Raw genomic sequence first — 11,179 nt, 5'->3', positions numbered from 1 at the left:
AAAGAGTAAGAGTAACACAGATAATGGTTCTCCAAGTAGATGAAATTTGGAGGAAATTTAAACCATGTGAGGTAACCATAGTTTCTAACATGAAATCCAGTCCTTCATGGCCGAATACTTTTCATAAGAAGTTGCCCCCATGTGAAAACAAAAAGCAAAAGCTGCATACTACATGGATTTTCTATATACAAAAGCTAACTTACATGCAGATGAAAATCACAAAATCAGGCTACTGGTTTACAGATATCTTCTACTGCAGTTAAACTAAAAAATGAATTTACGACAACACTGAATTTTTATCAACTGAGAGCAGTCTAATAAGGTAAATTTTAATACAGGACAACATAAGTGCTATTTGAAGGCAAAAAAACATGCCAAGATTTTCCCTTGCTTACACTGGTACCAGAAGTGTGTACTTAATTTTCTTGCAGTTCTTTGACAGTTTTCTTCCTACTAAATTATTACGTTATTTTTGTACTAATAGAAGTCCACTGAATAAATAATATTCTTATATAGCAGGCAGTGAAGGAACATAGTAGAAGGTGGTAACACAAGCTGTACTGGCAGTTTGGTACCTTACTTCACGTCATTATTGGGTTCAGGCTCAATTGAGCAGCTCAAGAGAGATTGCCAGTGTCTCAACCTGTTTGACCATTTCAACCTAGATGAACACGAGTGCCAGAATTAAACAAACGATTTTGCGCCGACATACTTTCCCACCTATGTATTGCTCAGTGTTGTGTTCAATGGATAAAAAAACAGATCACAGAAACCATATCACACATTACTTGGCCCTATAAACTCAATCTAGATAACTCAGGAATGTTGTACAGGTACCTTACTCATGCAGCAGACAGAGATGAGGATCTTGCAGTTAAGCTCGGCGACAGACCAACCTCATCGAGCAGCTTCTCCTCGAGACCACCTCCTCGCGCCTATGCTCATTGCCGTCGGTTAACAGACGAAGCTCCACGATTCAGGCCTGTGGTCGCTTGGCGTTGGTCCATGCACGCCTCTCCTCCTGCTGTTTTTGTAACGCACATTTCAACCTAGATGAACACGAGTGCCAGAATTAAACAAACAATTTTGCGCCGACATACTTTCCCACCTATGTATTGCTCAATGTTGTGTTCAATGGATAAAAAACATATCACAGAAACCATATCACACATTACTTGGCCCTATAAACTCAATCTAAATAACTCAGGAATGTTGTACAGGTACCTTACTCATGCAGCAGACAGAGATGAGGATCTTGCAGTCAAGCTCGGCGACAGACCAACCTCATCGAGCAGCTTCTCCTCGAGACCACCTCCTCGCGCCTATGCTCATTGCCGTCAGTTAACAGACGAAGCTCCACGATTCAGGCCTGTGGTCGCTTGGCATTGGTCCATGCACGCCTCTCCTCCTACTGTTTTTGTAACGCACATATAGCTGAAAAAAAGAGTTAGCTCCCAATTCTTGATGAGCGGATAGCAAAATTGCTTGATGTTGCTATTGTTTTGCAATACTTCTATGTGTTGAAGATGGAAAGCTTCCTCTCAGCTCTTCTTTTCTCTGAAGGAGCTGATGCAACATACATGTATAATATCGTAAGACCATTGTCCGTCTTAGTCAGATACAAGTGATTGGAGATGAGTAGGGCCATACCTTTTAGCTGCACATATTCTTCAGCCTGCTCTCTTGTGGTTCAGTTCAAGTCCTAAACACACCAAAACCTCGGCAAGGAAGGACCTTCAAATAAAAACATTAACGTTAGTGGGGGATAAAAACTTGGAGCGATAGAGGAAAATAATTTTGATTCGGCAACGTGCAGAACCAAAACTGAAAAATTACATCGAGAAGAGACTCAAGTAATAGTTCACTTGTCATAGCAGTGATAAATCAATATCACTCTCTTCCATTTAAGATGATTTGAACTATCTTTGTGACAACGCCACCGAGCCTGCAAACAACAATTATCAAAGCACAAAGTGGTGGTACATCCAAAATATAAAAAGAAAAGCTTATAAAATGTCAGGAGGTTGATTTTTATCCTATTCTCTAGCAAGGAATGATGATTAGATACTTAAATTATCTTTGAATACATATCTAATCATCGCCAACAGCAACATTGATGCTTACTTGCTTGGGGATGCTGAAGTATTGGTTTCTTCTCGTGAATCATTGCCAACTCCTATCAAGAGTGCAACAGCTGTTTAGTTAGTTCCCATATTCCAGAATATATGTACATGAGTTCCCAATTGGCACAAGTAGATGGAACAGATGGAAGTAATACATTTTTAAAAACCATCGTAGTAGTTCAAACACATCATCTACACTGCCTACATAATTCAAAGTGACTATATTCTGAGGTTCTCCATGGCATGAGAAGTACTCACCACTTCTCATGCCAACCAATATAAACTATAATGAGCAAGATCCACAACGGGATAATTACCGTGCTGAAGATAGCCAGACGGCATGGCTGCGAGGGATTGGGTAGACATAGGTTGAGAAGAGAGAATAACCAGGGAAAGATTAGATTGATTGTTCTTGCTTAATCAGAAATAGATACACGTCATCCTTATATAATGGATGCTCACGTCTCTAACCTCTCTTGATACGATAGGAATTATTAGATATTTCCTAATACAGTTGGACTCTTTCCTAACAGTATGCTTTCCTAATGGACTCTTGCCATACTTCTCTCTTTCCTAATACTATACTTTCCTAATGGACTCTTGCAATACTTCTCTCTGATGGACTCCTCCCATGCTGCAACCCATGTCCACAACACACATCGTGCTGCAAAGAACGCAAAAATTAAACTGTGAGAAGGCCTTGATACCTTGGCAATCTGCTGCACAAAGAAGGATATCCAGAGAGAGAGGAAGGAGAGCTATGTTTTCTATTCTAAATTGGATTATACCTTTCCACTAACTAAAATGCTGATGTTCAGATTCATAAAGGAAAAAAGGCTAATATACTTTCATGCTATAAACTCTATCCAGAACTCCTACTGCAGACCCACATGGTATAAGCTGAAAATGCAAAAATCATAAAGTTAACTAACTAAATGGTACGGTTGTACTTTGGTTTACTTGGATCAGCACATAGTAATATAATTGGCTGACATAGGGCTCAGGTTCTCAATCTGGCTCCATTTCTGTAATATATCCGAGGTATAATGCAGATAGCCATGATTGCTCTTTTGTTACAACAAATCACATGACACATACAACGTCAATATGCTGAACTAAACATACAATATGCTGGTAAAGCATATTGTTAGGTAGATAAATACAATATCATCTGAATAAAATGAACAGAGAAGTAGCAGCTGCTAACTAACACCATATCAATATGTTGAACTAAACATTTTTTACTCTGGCAGCTAGGAATTCGAAGTAAAAAATTGGGGACCCGGCATATACACCAGTGGTTCTTATGCAGGTTTAGCAGAAACTAAATGTCAATGTTAAGGATATCCAAAGAAATTCTTGCTTATATACAAATACAAACCAGAATCCTTTTTGACACCTAAAGAACTAACTGTAGCACCAATTTTAGCAGGGATATTTCAATAAAGTTTATTGTTCCATGCAGGCAGTAAATATTACATGAATTTTCCATCTCCCACACATGATGGCCATGTCCTACTACTTCTAATTACACACTGTTCTTTCCTAAAATATAATAATGTCAGAGAATGGATTATCAAAATCGTATGTGCTTTGCACAATCAGTGAAACTCACTGAATTTATATATTCAAGTATTCACTGAGTCACACCTAAAATGTAAAGGAGCTTTTAATTAGATAGTAACCACCGCCCTACTGGTAATAGAATCTATCCTATAGTGAACAGAAAAAAACCAACTATAATCATCCCAGTGCAGATTAGTCCTGATCATGCATCAAAACCTCAGGTGGATTAATTAATTTTGAGCGTCGTACATAAGAATCCATCAAAGCATATAGTTCAAGCTACACGAACTTCTTTTTTGAACAAAACTAAGAAAACCGTCTCTTTTGATGGCTGCGGTACTGGCACCCCCCGAGCCTTTTAATTTTCCAATGAACATATGCACTACATGTAATGATCAAATCCTACAATGTAAGAGATGATAAACAGTTCGATCCTATGCACAGAAGTAGTAGAAAGAACACAATTAAGTTTCTTGTAAGCTTTATCAAGAAAACACGGGAAATAAATAATTGTATAACAAAATGCTAACATAAATATAAGATATTCTAGGAAGCGAGCTCACCTTCAGGCTCATCTTGCTACCACACAGTAGAAGGCAATACTCATCATGTGGCATAAATTCCTTGTAAGCTTTACCAAGAAACACACAAACAATCGGATATTCTGGAAAAAAAATATGAGATCATCAAACGAAGATGATGGCCAGCCATCCAGCATATAGAAAAATAACCTGCAATCTCAACACAAACTATTCCAGAACCAAACTGAACTATCATAGGAGCCATATTGTGTGTTGCTAACCATACAAAAGTACTTTTCTTTCCTGGGTACATTGTTTTTATAAGCCACTAATCTGCAGGATAAAAAAGACTGAAAAGTTTAGTATCTCTGTATCTTGTCTTTCTAGTGTAAGATCAATTAGAATCATAATTTCTCTTGCACACCTTGCTGTAGACTAATTCTGGCCAAATAAAATACAAAATAATGGCACTCGAGATGCATAGTAGAGAGGGAAACCCATTGGAGACCTGCTGTATGGGGAGGGCTCTACTGGCTGTGCTAGTTATTAAATTGGAGAGATCCTCTATTCAAGGTGCAATTGGAGAGAGCTGAGCAGGTTACACCCTTCAAGGTGCAAGTGTACTTAATTAATCCATATTGTACTACACAGTAAATAGGCATAACTCCAATTGGAGAGACCTAAATAGGCACCCTTGTGTAAATACTTTACTGTGTAGGTCTCTCCAATCTAATATGGTAAATGGAGTACAAAATACTGAAGCTATACCTGCTGCATTTTATTGGTGCATTTCGACCACTGGCAAGGACATTATTTTTTAACACTCCATAAGAAGGCAATATATTTTTAGTGGGAAATCAATAAATACTCCCCAAAAGACAAATCAGTTGTCGATTTAATTTCATTGTTCTACTCATTCAACTACGAAGGGAGGCAAAAGTTTTGCACATACGTAGATCTGTAGCAAAGGGGACATGGTGAAAACCTGCCTGGACTTTTGTCGAACACCTTGCTGGCATATCTAAACAAAATCAGCACAAACACAAATATTTTAGACATTCAATTGAGAGAGAGAGAAAGTGGGAGGGGGATAGAGATGACGAACAGACCTGGAGGAGCCATTGATACCTTGGTATAGATCCAACATTCTTCAGCAGCTAGCTCCAAAACTACCAGCACGGGGGCGACCAACACATGCTCCTCGTCATAGTCCAGGGCCTAGGAACTGCAGCATGAGTAACACGAGTTAGAGGAAGGAGCTTCCATGGGAAGAGGGAGGACTGCTCCTCCTGCTCGCAGCATGTCGAGCTGGGGGCGAGCAGGGAGGGGCGCGGTGGAGGCCCTGCTGCCTTCTTCTGCTCCTGCCAAGGGGAACGGGAGGGGTGGAGGAGAGGGAGCCTGGCTGGCTGCCGCGCTGTCGCCAGGAGTTCCTTCGCCGCTGCAGTCGCCGCCGTCGCCCAGGCGCACGCTCGCCAACCGGCGCTGCCGCCATGTTTCTTCCAAATGGAGTGGGGAAGCGGGAGAGGAAGGCGAGTAAGAGCGACGCCGTCCTGGATGGGGCTAGAGGTGGCGCGAGGGAGCAGGGCTGGAGGTGGCGCGAGGCGATGGCTGGCGACGAGAACGGGGAAGGGGCGGGGGCGCGAGGTGGGGGCGGAGCAGGGGCGGGGGCGCGAGGCGGGGGTAGGGGCGGGGCAGGGGCGGGGGCGGCGGCTAGGTTTTTTTTTGCACTGGGGCTCGCTTTTGTACCAACCCGCACTGAAATATCTAAAATACCCCTGCGGGTTGAGATCCACTGCCAGATGCCACTGCGCACCGACACAGATCCCAGCCGCAGTGGCTGACTTGTGGGGCCGGCAAAGGTGGGGTCCAAATACAGCCGGAGGCGGGTAACAACTGGCCATTGTATGGGGATAGCTAGTGAGAGGAGGGCCAAAATCAACGGCTCGGATGCAGCAGATGGGAAGATCCGACGGCTGAGATGCTCAGATCGCTGTGAGAGCCCCATGGGGGTGCAACAATTATACCTTTAGATTAGATTTAGATGTGCGCCTTGGCGCACGACCCCGTAGATCTCGTGAGAATATTTATTTTGTATAACAACGATAAAATTAACCGCTAATATAATACTCTCCCAAAATCGTTAATTTAACCAATATGATATAAAATTTAGACTATAAAAATTATATCATTAGAAAGCATAACATCTAAACTTTGTAATGATATATTTTTTATAGTGTATATCATGTGTAACATTGGTTAATACATTTCTTAGATTTTATAAAAATATTGTAGGTAGAAGGGTTGCCAATTCGTGTCAGGTTGCCTACTGACTACAGTCAAGTAGATGCCACACTTGCAAACATATCATGTCCTACTTTGATGTTGTGGTGTTGATGGAAGAAGAAACATTCACGACTGAGAGAGATGACACCCTCACGTAAAGTATCAGGAGATGCAAGCAATTGATACGTCTCCGACGTATCGATAATTTCTTATGTTCCATGCCACATTATTGATGTTATCTACATGTTTTATGCACACTTTATGTCATATTCGTGCATTTTCTGGAACTAACCTATTAACAAGATGCCGAAGTGCCAGTTGCTGTTTTCTGCTGTTTTTGGTTTCAGAAATCCTAGTAACGAAATATTCTCGGAATCGGACGAAATCAACGCCCAAGTTCCTATTTTCACCGGAAGCATCCAGAACACCCGGGAAGGACCAGAGGGGGGGCACTGGGCCCCCAGACCATAGGCCGGCGCGGCCCAGGTCCTGACCGCGCCGCCCTATGGTGTCGTCGCCCCTTCGACCCTCCTGCGCCGCCTCTTCGCCTATTTAAAGCCCCTGGATCGAAAACCCTGACAGATTGACGAAACTCCAGAAAGACTCCAGGGGCGCCGCCGCCATCGCGAAACTCCAATTCGGGGGACAGAACTCTCTGTTCCGGCACCCTGCCGGACGGGGAATTGCCCCCGGAGCCATCTCCACCGCCGTCTTCACCGCCATCTTCACCGCCATCGCTGCCTCCATGATGAGGAGGGAGTAATCCACCCCCGAGGCTGAGGGCTTCGCTGTAGCTATGTGGTTCATCTCTCTCCCATGTACCTCAATACAATAATCTCATGAGCTGCTTTACATGATTGAGATTCATATGAGTTTTGTATCACTACTATCTATGTGCTACTCTAGCAAAGTTATTAAAGTAGTTTTATTCCTCCTGCACGTGTGTAAAGGTGACAGTGTGTGCACCGTGTTAGTACTTGGTTTATGCTATGATCATGATCTCTTGTAGATTGAGAAGTTAACTATTGCTATGATAATATTGATGTGATCTATTCCTCCTACATATGCATGAAGGTGACAGTGTGCATGCTATGTTAGTACTTGGTTTAATCTGTTGATCTATCTTACACTAAAGGTTACTAAAATATGAGCATTATTGTGGAGCTTGTTAACTCCGGCATTGAGGGTTCGTGTAATCCTACGCAATGTGTTCATCATCCAACAAAAGTGTAGAGTATGCATTTATCTATTCTGTTATGTGATCAATGTTGAGAGTGTCCACTAGTGAAAGTGTAATCCCTAGGCCTTGTTCCTAAATACTGCTGCGTTACTACTGCTTGTTTACTGTTTCACTGTGTTACTACTGCTGCAATACTACCACCATCAACTACACGCCAGCAAGCTATTTTCTGGCACCGTTGCTACTGCTCATATATATTCATACCACCTGTATTTCACTATCTCTTCGCCGAACTAGTGCACCTACTAGGTGTGTTGGGGACACAAGAGACTTCTTGCTTTGTGGTTGCAGGGTTGCATGAGAGGGATATCTTTGACCTCTTCCTCCCTGAGTTCGATAAACCTTGGGTGATCCACTTAAGGGAAAACTTGCTGCTGTTCTACAAACCTCTGCTCTTGGAGGCCCAACACTGTCTACAGGAAAAGGAGGGGGAAGTAGACATCAAGCACTTTTCTGGCGCCGTTGCCGGGGAGGAAAGGTAAAAGGTACTCACACTCCGGACCTCGGCTACCAAGCTATTTTCCGCCATTGTAAGTACTCGAAGCTATTTCCTTTAGATCCTGCAATTGCAACTTTTTGTTTCTTGTTTACACTAGTAAGGCATAATGGAAAACATCTGTGAGCTTTTTATTCTATTTCCTGAGTCAAGACATGAATGGTTTAATGCGAAAATTAAAAAACCTATGGAATCTTATTTGCATGCTAGTAGCAATGATATTAGTATGAACGCTTTGAACACCATTGTTGCTAATGATATGGAAAATTCTAAGCTTGGGGAAGCTGGCTTTGATGAGCATGATATTTTTAGTCCCCCGGGCAATGAGGAGGAAATTTACTTTGATGATACTTTGCCTCCTATTTATGATGATTATAATGATAGTAGTCTTTTGTTACCACCTGTTATGGAGGATGAATTTGATTATGAATACAATATGCCTCCTATATTTGATGATGAGAATAATAATGATAGCTACTTTGTTGAATTTGCACCCACTACAACTAATAAAATTGATTATGCTTATGTGGAGAGTAATAATTTTATGCATGAGACTCATGATAAGAATGCTTTATGTGATGGTTATATTGTTGAGTTTGCTCATGATGCTACTGAAAGTTATTATGAGAGAGGAAAATATGGTTGTAGAAATTTTCATGTTACTAAAATACCTCTCTATGTGCTGAAAATTTTCAAGCTACACTTGTTTTATCTTCCTATGCTTTTTACTTTGCTCTTCATGAATTTATTTGTGTACAAGATTCCTCTTCATAGGAAGCATGTTAGACTTAAATGTGTTTTGTATTTGCCTCTTGATGCTCTCTTTTGCTTCAAATACTATTTCTTGCGAGTGCATCATTAAAACAGCTGAGCCCATCTTAATGGCTATAAAGAAAAGAACTTCTTGGGAGATAACCCATGTGTTATTTTGCTACAGTACTTTGTTTTTATTTTGTGTCTTGGAAGTTGTTTATTACTGTAGCAACCTCTCCTTATCTTAGTTTTATGTTTTGTTGTGCCAAGTTAAGCCGTTGATAGAAAAGTAAGTACAAGATTTGGATTACTGCGCAGTTCCAGATTTCTTTGCTGTCACGAATCTGGGTCCACCTCCCTGTAGGTAGCTCATAAAATTAAGCCAATTTACGTGCATGATCCTCAGATATGTACGCAACTTTCATTCAATTTGAGCATTTTCATTTGAGCAAGTCTGGTGCCATTTTAAAATTCGTCAATACGAACTGTTCTGTTTTGACAGATTCTGCCTTTTATTTCGCATTGCCTCTTTTGCTATGTTGGATGAATTTCTTTGATCCACTAATGTCCAGTAGCATTATGCAATGTCCAGAAGTGTTAAGAATGATTGTGTCACCTCTGAATATGTTAATTTTTATTGTGCACTAACCCTCTAATGAGTTGTTTCGAGTTTGGTGTGGAGGAAGTTTTCAAGGATCAAGAGAGGAGTATGATGCAACATGATCAAGGAGAGTGAAAGCTCTAAGCTTGGGGATGCCCCGGTGGTTCACCCCTGCATGTATCAAGAAGACTCAAGCGTCTAAGCTTGGGGATGCCCAAGGCATCCCCTTCTTCATCGACAACATTATCAGGTTCCTCCCCTGAAACTATATTTTTATTCCATCACATCTTATGTGCTTTTTCTTGGAGCGTCGGTTTGTTTTTGTTTTTTGTTTTGTTTGAATAAAATGGATCCTAGCATTCACTTTATGGGAGAGAGACACGCTCCGCTGTAGCATATGGACAAGTATGTCCTTGGTTTCTACTCATAGTATTCATGGCGAAGTTTCTTCTTCGTTAAATTGTTATATGGTTGGAATTGGAAAATAATACATGTAGTAATTGCTATTAATGTCTTGGGTAATGTGATACTTGGCAATTGTTGTGCTCATGTTTAAAATCTTGCATCATATACTTTGCACCCATTAGTGAAGAATACATAGAGCATGCTAAAATTTGGTTTGCATATTTGGTCTCTCTAAGGTCTAGATAATTTCTAGTATTGAGTTTGAACAACAAGGAAGACGGTGTAGAGTCTTATAATGTTTACAATATGTCTTTTATGTGAGTTTTGCTGCACCGGTTCATCCTTGTGTTTGTTTCAAATAAGCCTTGCTAGCCTAAACCTTGTATCGAGAGAGAATACTTCTCATGCATCCAAAATACTTGAGCCAACCACTATGCCATTTGTGTCCACCATACCTACCTACTACATGGTATTTTCCGCCATTCCAAAGTAAATTGCTTGAGTGCTACCTTTAAACAATTCAAAATTTATCACCTCTGATTTGTGTCAATGTTTTATAGCTCATGAGGAAGTATGTGGTGTTTATCATTCAATCTTGTTGGGCAACTTTCACCAATGGACTAGTGGCTTCATCCGCTTATCCAATAATTTTGCAAAAAGAGCTGGCAATGGGATTCCCAGTCCCAAATTAATTAACAAAAATAGACACTCCTCCATGGTAAGTGATTGTTGGACGGCACCCGAAGGATTCGGTTAGCCATGGCTTGTGTAAGCAAAGGTTGGGAGGAGTGTCATCATAATAAAACTAAAATAAAAAGGCACTCCTTCATGGTATGAGATTGTTGGCAGGCACCCGAGGATTCGGTTAGCCATGGTTTGTGAAAGAAAGGTTGGAAGGAGTGCCATCCAAAAATAAAATAAAATGGGAGCCGCTCTTTGAAGGTTTGTCTGGCAAGGGGGTTAGAGTACCCGCTACCATTCGTTGACAGCAACATACACCTCTCAAAACTTTATTTTTATGCTCTCTTTATGTTTTCAAAATCAAAGCTCTAGCACAAATATAGCAATCGATGCTTTTCCTCTATGGAGGACCATTCTTTTACTTTCAATGTTGAGTCAGTTCACCTATTTCTCTCCACCTCAAGAAGCAAACACTTGTGTGAACTGTGCATTGATTCCTACATACTTGCA

Source organism: Lolium perenne, unplaced genomic scaffold (assembly GCF_019359855.2).
Source record: "Lolium perenne isolate Kyuss_39 unplaced genomic scaffold, Kyuss_2.0 unplaced97, whole genome shotgun sequence".
NCBI classification, from domain to species: domain Eukaryota; kingdom Viridiplantae; phylum Streptophyta; class Magnoliopsida; order Poales; family Poaceae; genus Lolium; species Lolium perenne.
This window is presented reverse-complemented; position numbering follows the sequence as displayed.